General features: G+C 37.8%; 2 protein-coding genes across 3 annotated transcripts in view; both read right to left on the bottom strand.

Annotated features, from left to right (window-relative positions):
* LOC114021475 (immunoglobulin kappa light chain-like) overlaps positions 1-16,651 on the bottom strand; it is a 56,754-nt gene that overhangs the window by 18,973 nt on the left and 21,130 nt on the right. The gene's annotated exons all lie outside the window — the stretch shown is intronic.
* Positions 1-16,651, bottom strand: part of LOC102935213 (immunoglobulin kappa light chain-like) — a 72,168-nt gene that overhangs the window by 39,295 nt on the left and 16,222 nt on the right. The window lies entirely within an intron of this gene.

Genomic DNA, 16,651 nt, shown 5'->3' with positions numbered 1-16,651 from the left:
CTCTCCCTGTGTGACCTGCGGAAAATCACTACCTCTGTGCTTCACTTTACTTTTTAACATGCTCTTAATGTATTGTTTAGAAAAATAAATACATTTCTTGGCAATGTATTATAAATATATTTTTTGTACTCAACATTGTTAACACACTTATATTATTGATTGGACTGTTTCTGTGGCTTAAATACTATAAAAAGAATATTATACATAAAAGGGAAAATTACTTTCATAAAACCACTTACTGAGAGCCTGAACACTGTTTCATCTCAGAGAATTTTCCTTCATTAGTCATCATACTCTGATTTTACCCTAAAAATAACAAAAGTTTTAAAAATCTCACACCTGCTAAATTGAAACCTGTGCTGTGAATTATACACTTGCTGACATTTGGACTCTTTCAATGGAGTTGCACGAGAGATGAACTTGGCCCAATATTTTAAATTTAAAGCTCTCCATTTCCCTCCTTCCTGATTCTTAACAGCTATTCAGTTAATATTCCAGCCTTTTACACTTGTATTCACTTTACTCATTAGGACCAAATACTCCCCTCAGTCAATCCATTGGTGTCCTTGGGAGTTCCACATTCTGATCAAGAGCAATACATGGCTTATGTGCAAATTCCTTGTCTTATATTCACTTATTTGGTACAATTTTTTTTGGTCCTTTGATTCTGTTTACCAAAAGAAAAACAATCAAGAATAAAAATACTTACCAGAAATAACTAATTTGGTTCCTGTGCCAAAGAACTTGATCCTGCTTGAAGTATCACGTTGACTTTTTGTTTTACAATAAGCTGTGGTTCTTTACTTATGCTGCTGTGTCCTTGCTCAAATAACCAGGCACTCTGACCAGTAGCTGGGAAAATACTTCTAATTAAATATTCCTGGTTTCTTGACTGCTTGGAGAATTTAACTAATTTCACATTTGTGTGCCATCATAAAGCTGATACATAAATTCTCTTCACAGTGATTCTATTTCCATGTCCTTGCAAATGAATCCTCATTCCTTAAATGAATCATCTTTCCTTAAAATGGAAACTAGACAACAGCTGTATTTGATAATGGTTTAAATAACCCTTGGATTAGGCGGTTCTCAAACATTTTCATTGTATGGTCCATATACTAAAAAAGAGATTGTGTCATAGACTACAGTATCCCATTCACAATAACATTCACCACCTCCTCACTCTGTAATCACATCACATTGCTGTGGCAACTGTAGCAATTGCTTACATGGAAAAATAATACCTGGAAAGTATTTCATTCTTACCTGTATTACTGAAATTTAATAGATGGAAATGTGGAGGAACCAGCATTATGTGATCTGCCAGCTCTCTACAGACCAGCACAAAGCGTTCCATGAACTGCTGCTGGGAACCTATATCCTAGATACATATTTTGCTACCCAACTTTATGTTGTTCTAGATTCTGTATTAACAATTTACTGCTATCTTTTTATATGGCTGCTGGGGAGTAGAAAAAATATTTTCCTCTGCATAAACAGTCCCTTTAAAACAGAACAGAGATAACATCTGAAGAAACCCACCTGGAAGATGATTTAGCAAGTGTAAGGAAACGAACGAGAATATTTGTTCTCTCTCTCTCTTTCTCACAGACACCCACACCTGCAACCCCATTCCCCTTAAGAATAATTCTGGGAAATCACTGACTGTGTATGAAAAATTGAAAAGGAACACATATAGAGATGGCCCTCAAAAATGTACAGGTGGTTGTGTCAAAGGGGTTGTCTACCCAAGACTTTTTTGGGATCTCTCCCAGCATTGCAATAGTGCTGGTGAATCTTCACAGGTCAGCACTGGGAGAACTGGTGTAGTGAGAACAATGGTGTTCACTGACATTTTGTCACCAGGTCTTCTAGACGTGCTCTGAGCAGGGTTAAGTGACACCATCATAAAAATGCCGGCACTAGCAGTGCTGCTGTGCTGTCATTGGCCGGGTTGTACTGATATTAGCACAACAGCGGGAGATTTCACAACATAAGTCCATTGTTGCCCCTCTACCAAGCAAATATACCAACTCACAACTGTACATTATAGTTGTTATAATATGATTGGTCTTGCCGATATGGAGAAAGCAAAACAGAGTTTAGCCATATTGTAGTCATCACACATAATAACTTAAAAAGAAAAGGAGTACTTGTGGCACCTTAGAGACTAACAAATTTATTTGAGCATAAGCTTTAGTGAGCTTATGCTCTAATAAATTTGTTTAGTCTCTAAGGTGCCACAAGTACTCCTTTTCTTTTTACGGATACAGACTAACATGGCTGCTACTCTGAAACCTGACATAATAGCTTGCACTCTTGTAGCACTTTCCATCCAAAAATTTCAACGAACTTTAATGCATTAAGCTTCAATGCCTATGTGAGGTAGGTATTATTCACAGCAGGGGAAACTGAAACCCAGGGAGATTAAGTGACTTGGTCACGCAAGAAGTGTGTGAAAGAGAGCCAGGCATCAAATCCAGATCTCCTGAGGCCTTATCTTGTACTTTAACCATAAGACCATCCTTCTTCTCCCAAAATGCAGACACACACCTTCCTAAGACTGAAAGAGCAACTGAGATCAGAAAGAATGGATGATCCAGTCTCTCAAGAATTTGTTCTCTAAGAAGAAGTAAGTTCCCCAAATCCAATAAATACTCTAGGCTATGTTGCTGATCTCAATAAATAACAAAAGAAAAGGTTTCACGCAGCCTGATCTCCCTTTTGAACTGAGATATAGAAATCTTTGCCAATGACATCTAAAGTTCTATCTCCTGACATGCATCTGTGTAGAGCTAGTACAGTTTATCACCAATAAAAAGAGAGCAAATAATAGGTAAAAAATTCAATAGTACTTAAAATGAACTAGGAGTCCAAACCATTAAATTTCATGATTGTTGGACTCCTAATTCATTTTAAGTATTTTTGAAAATTTAACCTGATATCTGCAGGAACTTTAATGTGATCCAGTTTGCCTCATTCACAAAAGCACCACTTCAAACTGCTCTGATGAGATTCTGAAAAACATTTGACCAACCGGAATGACCCTTCCTCATTTTTACCCTAAGGAAATAGGATTGGAAACTTATTCCTGTATATGGGCATATGCTGTCGAGAGGAATCCACAGCCTACTCTTCGAGTAAATGGCTAAGAAGGATTTCTCGCTCAAGAACCATGAGCTGTTTAATGTCATTCCTTTTGTAGCAACTTGGGTAACCCTGGCTCATAGCAACTGGGATTGCCTTAATGCATCCTCACTCAGACACTGCAGTGATGAGTGATAAATAACAATATAAAATAGCCATGGAAGGCTACAGACTACCTGTGGAATCTGGGTTAGGTTGTAAGGACTGGCCAAAATCTCCCCACTTCTAGGCCCCAGGAACAGTGAATAGAAGGATGATCATCTCTCCTTCTCCTCTTGCTGATTATTTCTATTTTAAATGTGCAACCATATTTATACATTCACATAGGGGGTTTAGATTTAATAAAAATGACTTTTTTAGGTAGATGAAGTGATAAGAGAGAGACACTGGCAGGGCTTGGATTTCAAGGTGTGTGGTATAGACAAACATTTTAATTAAAGGTGGCACACTTTAATTATAGATGTCTGCAAGTTAAGGTTGCCTGAATCTTCCCATTAAAAGACACTCTTTTCAGTTGCTTTTATCTTTACCAAACTTAAATTGTTCTGATTCAAACTTTCCATGCCAGTTTTCTGCTTAAGGCTGATTTTTTTAAAAAAAAATTTTAGCAACAGTGGTGCAGCCTGTTGTGAGAACTAGATTTCAGGAAAATACCTAGTTTTTCCCATATTAAATAATTTTTACTACTGTTTCTTTGAGAATCTCTAGCATTCCCATATTTGCAGCAGGGACTTGAAATTTGTGAAGAGGGTGGCCTTTGTGTCAGGGATGTGTTGTTTATTATTCCTGTGGAAAAAATGCCCATATTTGGCCAAAGTTATGAGCCTTTGAAAAAATCTCACTTTGCACATGTCAGTAGTAATTTGTTTGAGTCTGGCAGCTCTAGTCAGCAGAAGCAGAGTTGGAGGGGGGATGGTTGCCAGAAGTGGGGGTGTGCGTGGGGGGAAGCTGTGGAAGACAGGAAACAGTGGTTAGGTGGGGACAGCAGAGGAGGAAAGGGACTAAAAGTAATGGGTGGTGGATAAGAATAGAGGGAGGGGAAGGGGCGACATTTGGGTGTGTATAGACATGGATACGGGGGACGATAGGAGCAAAAGGGAAGAGGGCAGAAGATGGAGTATGGGGGGTGATAGGAGCAGAAGGGAGAGGTGAAGATGGGGCGGGGGTCAGAGACAGTGTTGGGCAGGAAGGAGGAGGCATGGTCTAGTGCTTAGTGCTAGCCTTGGACTTGGGAGACCTGGGTTTAATTCCGTCTTCTGCCACAGGCTTTCTATGAACCTCAGTTCCTCATCTGTAAAATGGGGGTAATAATACTTCATTACCTCACATCCGTGTTGTGAGGATAAATGCATTAGAGATTGTGAGGCACTCAGATACTGTGGTAACTTAGATAGTTGGGTGCGGGGGATGAAACAGAAGGGTCTCTAACCACTAGAGAGTCCCCCCATGCAGTTCCTAAAATTAAACCCAGGAATCCTGAGTTTCAGTATTTCCCTTCTTTCAGCAAATACCTGTGAAACCCATTGGCAAAATGTGTGTCATCCCCCTTTAGTGCCTGATCCACATAGAGGATAACAGCCTAGTAGTGATACCAGTTACTCTGTTAGTTGAAGTGACAGAGGTCTATGAATGGAACCTCTATTTTTGTTTCTGTTTTTTAAATTAGGACACTGTATAAAAAAAGACTACTTTAATAGACTATTAAGGTTGCAAAACCAAGCACTCAGAAGTTAGCAAATGCCAGATTTAATGTTGGCCAGGCAATCTTAATTTGATCCCCTTATATACATGTGTTACGTTACAGTCTTTAATTACATGATCACACACTTTTTCTTCCGCAGGAGTCTTGTTTCATTTTGTGCACAGGGTGGTTTGTGCTCTGGGGTTGAATCAGGGTTGTGTAATGAAGGAGGCTGTTGTATGTAGCACCCTGGACTCATCTGTTGCAGAATTTAGAAGGTGTCTGGTGGATGAGGGAGGGGGTTGCAGGAAAGGGAAGGCTGGTCTCATGATAAAGGCAGTTGGGTGCCAACAGGGATAATTGGATTCTATCCCTGCCTGTGCCTCAGAGTTCCTGTGTGATGCTGGGCAAGTCACTTAAACTAAAATATTCACAGCTGGACACACATTATGTGCGCCTCCTTTCTGGGTGGCCACCTGGGTCCTGATTTGCAGAAGCTCTGAGCGCTCATGACTGCAACTGAAGTTGGTCAGAGCAGTGCTTTGAACATATCAAGTGCTATAAAAATGTGAAATACAGTGGAAAATCAGGCAGTAGATGTCTCAGGTTGAGCACCCAAAATTAGTGGACACTTTTGACAATTTTGGCCACAATCCTTCTGTGCCTCAGTTCCCCACAGTAAAATGGGGTTAATAACACCATTTAATATCACAGGGCTGTTGTGAAAAGAAATTCATTAATGTTTTTTAAGTACCCAGATAGTACAGTGACAGCACCATAGAAATGCCCATGTTTGGATGGTCTGCGTTAAATAAGCTTGGGGCCACATCATGGGTGTGGAAGATAAAGAGAAATAGTGAATAACTACTGATTCACTGTGTGAGGTAGGGGTCCTATACAAAAATAGCATGTGATCATGTAAGTAAAGACTATCAGAATACCAGGGTAGTTGTAATATGATTTGGTCTTGCCAGTATGGACATAGCAAAAATGAATTTTAGCCATAATCTAATCATCATGCATAATAACTTGCACTGGTGTTGCACTTTCCATCCAAGACATTAAGCTTCAACGTCTATGTGAAGCAGGTATTGTTCACAGCAGGAGAAACTGAAACCCAGAGAGGATAAGTGACTTGGTCATGCAGGAAGTGTGTAAAAGAGAGCCAGGCATTGAATCCAGATCTTCTGAGGCCCAATCCTGTTCTTTAACCAGGAGCTGGGCAGTAATAAGAGCCACCAGGGAGCCCAGGCGGCTCTGGGGAGCCGCAGACTCTCTGCCTCACCCTGGGTGGTGTTCCCCAGAGGTGCGGGGATGCAGGGGGCAGAGCTTTGTACTTTTTGAATCGATCCTAAGTACAGGTTTACATTCTGGTTCATTTCAAAACAATTCCAGGAATACTCAGAAATGGAGTATGGACACAATATTTTAACTTTTTAAAGAGAGCTAAGATATGGTGTTTTGTTTTGGCACACTCTCAAAATTCAAAATCAGCCAAATGGATTTGGCTCAAATTTTCCAAAATTGTTTATCTTTAATTGCTGGGTTACACAGATGCTGTTTCAGTCTTGAGAATAATCAGTTTAAACTCCGATGCTATCCCATAAAAAAGCACTTCACTAATGTAAATAAAGGTGCATTTCCTGACAGTGTAATCAATAACTATCAAGGAAATCAAAGTGAAGGCAACCTGACCATCCAAACCACTCTCAATTCACTTACCTAACCACTGAGCATTTAATAAACTAGGGGAGATTTTGAGAGGCACATATGGTAGGTAAAGACCTACTTTGAAAATCTCTCCTTTAGTTAACCAAAACTTGCAGATTAAAAAACACAATGCTAATGTGAGGAAGGGTATGTCTACACTGCCATCAAAGACCCTGCTGGTCCAGATCTCCTGACTCAGACTTGCAGGGCTGAGGTTGAAGGGCTAAAATTGCAGTGTAGACATTTGGGCTTGAGCTGGAGTGTGGGCTCTGAAACCCAGCGAAGCAGTGGGTGTCAGAGCCCAGACTGCAGCCCGAGCCTGAATGCCTACACTGCAGGGTCTGAGACGAGGCGCCATGGGATTTTTAATGCAGTGTAGCTGTACCCAAGAGGAAGGGAAATAAAGGTTCCAGATACCTTTTAATGAGTCTTCTTTTCAAAAATCACTAGCATATTTCATCAGGAGATATATTTGCCCTGAATTAAGTGTGTATACTACTTAAGAACTTTGGTTAGCACCTTTAAAAAGAGAGTTAGAAAAGCAATCTTTAAGCCTTGTCCACACTGAAAAACTTAACCATTGCTGACAATATTTTTCTTCAATGATTCACCTTAAAATGATATAGGGAATGACCTATGTTCTATTGAGGACCCCCACCTCAGGGGGAACTTTTGCTGAAAGCCATTTTGGGAAATTACAGTAAATACATGAACATGTTTCCCTCAATGAGAAATATCAATTCCGAAATTAGCAAGGATGATGCAGCCTGAAATGCATTGTTCAGGTATTTGGCAAATGTAATGGAGTGTTATGCATAATGCTCAACACTTCTGAAAATCAAGTCACTCAAATGCCCCAATAAGTATTTAGGAGCCTAGCTTTAGTCAACCACTTCTGCAAATCTTGATTCTGAAGCATTACTAATAATAGAGCTCTCAGCAGAACTCAGCGATCAAATCTTTGCTGAGGAATAGAGGGAAGGTTGCTGTTTGTGTCCAAATCCTGGAGTGGATGAGCAAACTGCCAATGAGTGAACTTCTGCTGTATCTCCTGAATTATTTTTAAATAATTCTGCCACAGTATTAATTTAGTCACTCTTGGAATAGAGCTGATAAAAAAAAATTGCAAAAATCATCAATTTTTGTCACTTCATAAAATTTTTAAAAATTGCTGCCTGCTATAAATTGGATAAAACAGAACCAAAAATATTTTTATGAAAATTCTGAACTAGAAAGGATAAAAATATTATTTGATCCCTGAATTTCTGTAAGTACATGAAAAAATAAATTCTGAACTAGACCAAAAAAGACTTCCATACTAAAATCGCTATCTGTCTGCTGATTTCATATGGCTGACAGTAAACAATACATTTTTTTAAACAGTATATTTACCAGTTATCACAATAAGTGAGCAGGTTCAAAACACTTTTACTGCCTCTAATTTCTGTCTCCTGTTTGTCACTGTGGGATACAACCAAGAGAATAAGGTTCCCAACCCAGCTAACTGCCAAAGAAGTGTTCTCTGCAGAATGAGGCAACATTCTCATGTTATAAATGTCCATCACAAAGAAGAAACGGAAGGTTGTCGATATTTCAGTTTTGTAGTAGGTCCCCAAATGGGCACCATGTATCTTGTGCATTCTCCATTTGTTCCAACACTTAATTAGAGGTGAAAAATTAGAGCCCATCTAACAAAATAGTTGGCCTATACTCCACAAAATATATTGGTTGGAATTTTTAAAGGCAGCAAGAAGGGATTTAGGTGCCCAAATCCCTTTCAAATACAGGCTCCTTTAATAATGTCAGCCATTGTCTTTAGCCAACTGAGACTCAAATATTAATAAATACTAAGGCCCTGCTCCCACAAAGTCTTACACATGTGCTTAATTTTATGCTTTGTGAGTAGTCCCCCTGATGTCAAAGCTTGTGAATGTTCCTTTTCTAAAATGATTTCAGCTTATTTTTGTGCTGTCTGGCTATTCTAGAGTTTTCTGAAACTATTTGTAACGGAACCAAACAATAACCCTGTAACTAGGTTGTGTCAAAAAGTATTTAAAATATCTAAAAATTTAGAAGCAAATGAAGACAGCTGAGATGTAAGACTACCTAACCGAGAAAAATTCCTTCATTAAAGAACTTTCCGCATTTTGGAAATTGTCACCAATTTAGGGAATTGATTTTTCTGTTCTTTTCAATTTTGATCCTCATGCTCTGGCACTAATTAGTTCAACATTTGGAGCTCAATCTTACATTCCATATGCACCCAAACCACCCAGGAATACAGGATTGGTCTTGACCAGTAGGTTTACCAAATGATTTACTCACTCAAGTCTTGTTTGTATTCAAAAAACCTTTACATAGCTTCCTGCCCATTGATGTTGTGCTTTGCAAAAACTAATGATGATTTCTGGCATTTCTCATTTGATGTTTTTAAAAATTGGAGTCACATTTATATGCTGACACTTTTGCAAACACATATCGTTTTTTGTATTTGCACATTGTTAGATAGGTGTCTATCCAATATAAAATCTGAATTTTGTACATATATAAGCAGAATGTGTGTTTGCATAAGTGGCTGTGCAGATGCATGAGCAAAATCAGTTTTAAATTTCTGGCCTCACTTTAGGTCTGATCTAAAATCCCTTGAGGCCAATGGGATTTTCTCCTTTGGCTTCAATGGACTTTGCATAAGACACTTGAAGAAGATCAGACCCTTAATTTCCAAGTCAAATATAGTTTCCAGTGTGGAGCTACTTGTTGTTTTGGTCCAACTTAACTTTTTAAAACACCTTGCTTGTCTAATTTATTTAAGTGGAACTTTTAACAAGGAAGGCATGTTGTAAGAGAATATACTTGATATATTTTTATTATTTTAAGTATCATTTCTCTTTTTTAAGATGACAGTTGAATCTGGGCCCTTTGGTTTCACTCCTTGCTCAAAAGAAATTCCTATTAGTGTCCATGGGAGGTTTTCTAAAGTGAGGATTGCAGGGTTAAGTTGTGAGTGACTCACTGCTAACTATTTTTGTGTGTGTTTGCAATCTGCATGCCACTTATAGGCAAACTATCATACGTAAATAATGTTGATGTACTAATTGAGAACAAAGTCCGTTATGCAGTCAGAATTTATTTTTAAAAAAGGAAATGGTATGCTTGTAATTTTAATTTTGCATTATGTGCTTGGTCCAGCTTCTCATTTCCCACTGAAACCAATGGATATTGAGCGTGCTCAGCACCTGGTATTATTTATACCCAGGAGAGAAACGGGTTGTTACGACATTTCTCTATTGCGAGCCAGTGACTTATGATTTCATTAACATTAGTGTTGTTAATAAATTATTACACTCGTAATAACAATTTAGACTCTTTACATTCTTGCATTGAGATAAATGATTGAGCTTAATTTGATAGATTTTTGCCATTATGAAACATTTAAAATAGTTTGTCTGAAAACTTACTCGTTATGACAAGTTTTGTGCCAGTTCCAAAGATTTTCGCAGCTCCCACAGTGTTGCAACTTTCTACAAAAACTGCCCAAGACATTTCTATTCAGAGGGATCAGATCTGAACAAATATTGCTAAATAGGCACAACTGAGAGCAGTTAATTCAAGCAAAGAAATCGTGGAAATTTCAATGTATTTTTCAGGGTGAGCTTACATTGGTATTTTCAGATATTGTATATTAATATTAATTTGGTAGCTTTTAATTTCTGTTTAACAGAAAATCATTCACTTCATTGACAGAGAGGATCTCGTTGACATTTGATACCTATTGTTAGACTTGTATTTTCTCTTGCCTTGTGGATTGATGGAAAAGGATATTTCAGTTAAATTCTGCTGGATGCTTAGTGGTTTTTTCCCTCTACTGTCAGAGCGGTCGAATGGTCGAATGGGTGCATTTTAAAAATATCAATATAAATAAACATATAATTAGAAAAAAAATTTATAGTACACTGTGACCTATCCCCTTTTCTCAAGATGTTTCATGACATCTTTCCACCCACCAAACACTATTTTGAATGATTTCCTGAATGGTTTCAAATGTAAAACTGTCTAATACAATTTTGCTTTCCTGTGCAGTATAATTAAAAGGAATCGTAAAAGGCCAGTAGGCTTGGGGATTGATTATATTCCTATTGAAGTCTCAATGACAAAGAAGAGAGATACTTTGAGATGCATATTTTAGCAACCTAAATGTAGCTGGCCCTATGGAACATTATGCAACAAGGGCCAAATCCTAGTTCGACTTTCTATAGCACGTGTTGCATAGAGTCTCGCTGATATAGACAGGCTACAAAATATGTTGGGCCAAATTCTCGACAGTGCAGAGGTAGAGTTGTACTGATGTAATGAGAGGAGCATTTGATTCAGACTATAGTTTATCTTCATTCATATTGCTTGTGTTTGTTGTTGAGAACTATCAGTCATTTAATTGTTGCAAAATTTGGAAAATTCCGTGTCTTATGACAACAGTATTTCAATATGTTGGGGAAGAAACCCGCTGTACCATGCAGTGTGCCTAAAATAGTCAAGAACTGACAGGGACTCTGATCCTGAGGTACTGAGTTGCCTCAACTCCCATCAAAGTCAGTGGCAGATCAGAACCTCTCAGGACTGGGCTCACAATGCAGGTTACAGGCTCAATCCTATACTTATTAAAAATATGGAAAATTTTAATGCTGGATCAGATCCTATTATTCCTGCATCCCTCCACTCTTCTGTGATGGCATTTATGTTTTAGTTTGAATTTGAATTGATATTGTGCAATAGAAAATTACAATACTAATCTAAAATGCTCATGTCAGTAATCGCATATACAATATTCACAGATATTGGCTCTCTTGGTTCCAGTGCACATCCTTTCTCCTAGACCTTTAACCTGGTCCTATGCAGAGAGAAAAAATTAGGATGAAATCCAGACTCCATCCAAGTGAATGTCAAAACTCCCATTGACATCAACAGGGCCAGGATTTCACCCCTAACGTCTTACATCTCCTGACTAATGCATACTTGTGATACGAGGGGCTAAATCCTGGTTACCACACTAAACAGAGTAAAGGGGGTTTCTTTAGGAGAGCTACTGATGGATGGGAAGATGAAATCTTTCCCCCAAACTAGCTTGAGCATCATAGGCTGAGAGCTTTAATAATGTCCATGCAGTTGCCCCCGCACTGAGCAGGGATTTTGGCCAGTTGATCTCCGTAGTCACAGAGCCACTGGCCATTCCATGCCATCGCCACTCACCTACCCCCGTTTCCTCTGTTCTTTGGTGCACAGAGGTCCCCTAGAATTGCCTTTTTGGCTTGCATCCCGCACTGGATGGAACTGTGTATGTTCTCCTGCTCTGGGGCATTGACCGCTACACAAGAGAACAACACAGCTTTGACTCAGGGTGAGCAAAAAAAATTCTATGTCAATAATTAATTGTCAATGTGATTACCAATCCGTTTTACTTTGAATTCTGTACATTAACCTCACATTCATTCTTCTGCTGTAGATTGAATATCACGTTTCCATTGTATGTTAACCTTTTTGAATAAATTGTGCTCTGCAGTCTCTAATTTTATATTATCGCATGTAACTTTTTCTCTATGCTACCATAGAACTTACTTGAAACAACGAGCTTTGTGCCAGATCCGAAGACTATGATATCACTGTTCTCACTGTGTTCATGTGCTTTGCAAAAACTCATGGGCCAGATCTTCAGCTGCTGGAAATCAAAGGTGCTCCAATGAGGATCTGGCCCATATAGCTTCCATATGGTCCAATATAGCTTCATAATATTCGATGTGCAATTGTGAACAGAAGTTGATAGAATCACTTTAATATACGAGACTTGTGATTTAAATGGCTTTTCCTTACAAAAGGGCAAATGCTTGATCCTGTATTCCTCTGACACCCCAAACTCCAATAGATTGCACGGGATGTTTGGAGCACTTTAGGAGCAGACATGCAAAATAAGTCAAAAACTTCAAATGCATTCGACATACCAAAGGCCTAGAATTTCCTCAGGCTGGGATCCCTCAGCATCGCTTGAAATTTCTATTTTTCTTTTAATGTGAATTTAGAGTTTGTGAAAGGTGCCAAATTGACAGCACTGGAAACTGCCTATATTGAAAATACTTCAGCATTCTACAACAGTGGTCCAGTGCTTAGTAATGCCATTGTAAATTGTGATGGGTGATTTTGGACCATTGCTGGAGAATCTCTTTTATTTCATGCTGGATTTCTCACCTGGTCCTAACAGTGCATTTGAAATCTGTTTGCAAAGGTCACCTTTAAAGGATGAGATGGTAAATTATTCTTAATAACCCTTAAATTCTTGGTATTTCTGCTAAAAGTGCCAGCAACAGTGCCTATCGTAATGAAGTTTTTTCAGGTGGACACCTGTCCTCTGAAGATTCTTTGCTCACAACTGCACATCACTTTCTGCCATACATTTGGATTTGGTCTTTTAGGGCCAATGGGTTTTGGATCAGATACTTATATATTTTTTCTATAAAGAGTTTGTTATATTCAGTCGATAATGTCAAAAATCAATACCTAGAAGTGTTTCAAAAGGCAGCAAACCAATTTAAACCAACCCCAGACTACTTGAGAATCTTATCATCAAAATAATTATCAGTAATAGTAGCTCCTTTGTACTTTATAACTAAAGATCTACACTGATCACTGTGTTCTTAATGCGCTCTGTTTTATAAAAAAACCAAGTAACTTCCATCTTATAATGTGACATATGATCTTTGGGTCTATCTTTTAATAAGCATGCCAAATACTTTTACATTTATTTCTTCTATGAAACTTCATGTAAAGTTTTGGTGAATTAATTTTCTTATTTTAAAATAAAATGACCAAGTGCTTCTGAAACTTGCCAAAGAGATAGCATTGTAGACTGAATCCCTTTCTACACAGGAGAGATACAACACATGCAGGGACAGAGGAAGCTGCTTCACACCATCCCAGCAAGCCATGTCAATTTTGTCCTGAAAGGACAACCTTTAGAGAGGAGAGGGGATAGTTCAGTCTCCACATTCAGTTCAATCTTTGGCTTCTGCACTGAGGCTGCCAGTTTTTTTCTAGAATATTGTGTTCGGCAGAATCTAGTTATACCATTTTAATGTAAGCTTCTTTAATGATGACTCGATGCACTTTAATGGATACAATAAGAGAAGCACCATTATTCCTATGTCATGCTCCTTGAAAGCAGTAAGCTTGGTTCTGTTTCCAAATCTTTTTACTCATCTATTGCACTAAGCAAAAATTCTGAAGAATCCTGGTAGGTCCCAACTTTCACTTGCACTGGTGTAAATCTAGAGTAGCTCCATTTTAAATGAATGGAGGGAAGTCAGTTTAAAAAGAGGAATGACTAGTGTGAGAGCAAAATCAGGACTGCTCACTATATAGGACTTTAAAAGCAATTTCTGCTTCTTCAGTATACTTGTGAATAATGTCGTCCCTGCTAAGAAGTACGTTTACATAACATGGGTAAAATCCTGGCCCAAAAGTCATCGTCATTGAGTTCTGTGGAGTCAGGATTTCACCTCATCTTCTTAGAACAGACAAGCTCCGACTCTCATAATTCTGTAATCAAATTCATCCCTGGCACAAACAGCCACAATTCCTACTGATTTTACTTAGAATTGTGCCAAGGTCTGAATTTTTTCATGATCTTAGGGTTATTTTTTTCTTCGGAGGAAATTACTTACCCAATATTTGATATTTCTCTTTGAGAAGATATTTGGTTACTAAAACATTTTATTGTATCCTACAGTTTTAATACACTAATAAATCAAGTGTGCTATCTTAGGTCTTCATGCTGTAATAAATAATCTACACATATCACAGACCTGCTTCTCCATTCCTTACACAGTCAAAACAGCTGGTAAAGCTGTGGGAGTTTTGCCTGTCAAAGAGTGCAAGCTCTTATAAAGGTAAGAGGATTCAGGAAAGCTGTCCAACTAAATTGTATCTACATTCTTAATACCATAAAATATTCACTTAAAGCAACATGCTGATCCTGATCTAATATTTTTAGAATTAATTATGACCGTGTATTTATTTTAATTGGCAGTATTACAAAAATTTACCGTTTGTTGGGAGCTATAGGGGTATTGAGGTAAACTTGATTGTGAATTAAGGTTTAAAATAGACTGACCGTTCTCGTTGATTTATATAAATGTGCAGAGCATGATTCTGAAGAGTAAGGACCTGATTTTCCTTTGTCCTGTGTTTGTGCAGTCAGTTATACCAACGCAAACTGGGTGAAACATGCAACTTAATCAGAATGGTAGCATTTCCCCATTGACTTTTCATGAGTGTAAATGACTTCCAAGAGCAAGGCAAAGAAGACTCAGACCCCAAGTATATATTGTTAAACAGTATTAAGAATACTTGCCACCCCCAGTTGGCCTGCAATGCCAATGTACTTCATACAAGATGGCAATCTCTCGGGCCAAATTCTTTCATTTACATTGATATTGCTACAGGAATTCAGCTATGAAGTTGCTGACAAGATTGCTTCTTTTCTTTTAATTGAGAAGCATGATGTTACATATTTTACAGTTTAGTTTTATGCATGTTTATGAATTTTAGTGAAAGAATTTGAGTAATATCAAAGCTAACATGAATTTTTGCCTCTGGACCAAGGACCAGCATGCTTATGGTGGCACATCCTCTGAAAAATGACATTTAACAGCTGATCTTTAGAAATATTAATTAACTTGAAAAAAATCTAATTTAAATCTATCAGTAATTATTGCAAGTTTGCTCTGGGGTTGAAAAGTTGATGTATTTGGGATCAGATCCTACGAGGTGCTAACAACCCTGACTTGCACTGAAGTCTACAGGAATGGATGGTGTTCAGCACCTCACATTCAACGCTCAGTACTTCACAAGATCAATCTTACAATCGTTGACCTTACCTGTGATAAAAAGCTTTTCTATGATCACAATAAGCCTCTTCATCTTTGCATTACTGTAATTACCACATAACTTACCTGTTACAATGACCTTGGTACCAGAGCCAAATACTTTGAAGATATAGCCACTAGAAGTATCACAGTGAGCAAATCCTTTACAAAATACTGTACAGATCTAGTATCATTATATTGATGGACCAGTAGTTGTTGCTTTAAAAAAAATCTGATTTGCTATTTAAATTGCTTTCTGGTTTTGCAATAAAATAGTAAATAAGGAGAGCGCATGTAAAATAATGTGAAAACGGTGGGGAAGATTTTCAAAGGGGCAAGAGACACTTAGACATCTAACTATCATTCCTGGGCACCTACGTGCCATTGAAATTCTGTCCCTAAAATTAATCTGATTCAATATGGTGTAGATTAGCTCTTTCTAATAATTTGTGGAAAGGAACAAATGACTTTTTAAATTAGGGTCCACAAGTTGAGATTATAAAATTAAGCCTGCATGCTGCCATCGTTCCATGATAGTGCTCTTAATGATAATGATAGATTGAGGGAAGAATATAGCTCTTAAATTGTGTATATTCAGGAGAATAATTTTGGTTAATTTCTGCCATTTGGTGTAATTAGAAATATTGCCCAACAGAAAACATTTGCTTTACAGAAATATTTATTTGTCTCAGGGACTAGGCACCCAGCAAGGACCATTTAGCAGTATCTAGAGGGAAGAATAAGCTTAATTAAAGACATAGAATTCTCTCAATCCCCTTAAATCCAAACATGGCTAATCCATTTTAATAATTGGAAATCATCTTTAAAAACAAATTTGAGAATCATGTTATTGGATCAATTATCGTAGTTTATTAAAAGGATTACGTCTATTATAGATACACCTTATGTTTATGTAAAAAATAAGCAAATCTTTATTTCTCATTACTGTATGGAAACAAGAAGATTTACTGCATTTTGGCTTTGTTTTTGGCCTTAAAGTTAAGCACATGCTTAAATGCCTTGCTGAATAGGAATGGACACGTGCTTAAGTGCCTTCCTGAAGTGGAGCCTTTTTCAGAAAAGAAAAGACAAGACATTTGCATGATTGTTACTATAAATGTACCCTTTCGTGCTAGCTAAGGACCAGATCCTCCAAGTGCTGATCATCCTCAATTCTTATTTAAATGAATGAGCATTGAAGAAG

Source organism: Chelonia mydas, chromosome 2, assembly GCF_015237465.2.
Source record: "Chelonia mydas isolate rCheMyd1 chromosome 2, rCheMyd1.pri.v2, whole genome shotgun sequence".
NCBI classification, from domain to species: domain Eukaryota; kingdom Metazoa; phylum Chordata; order Testudines; family Cheloniidae; genus Chelonia; species Chelonia mydas.
The sequence above is the reverse complement of the archived record's forward strand: the minus strand, read 5'-3'. Positions and strand labels throughout refer to the sequence as shown.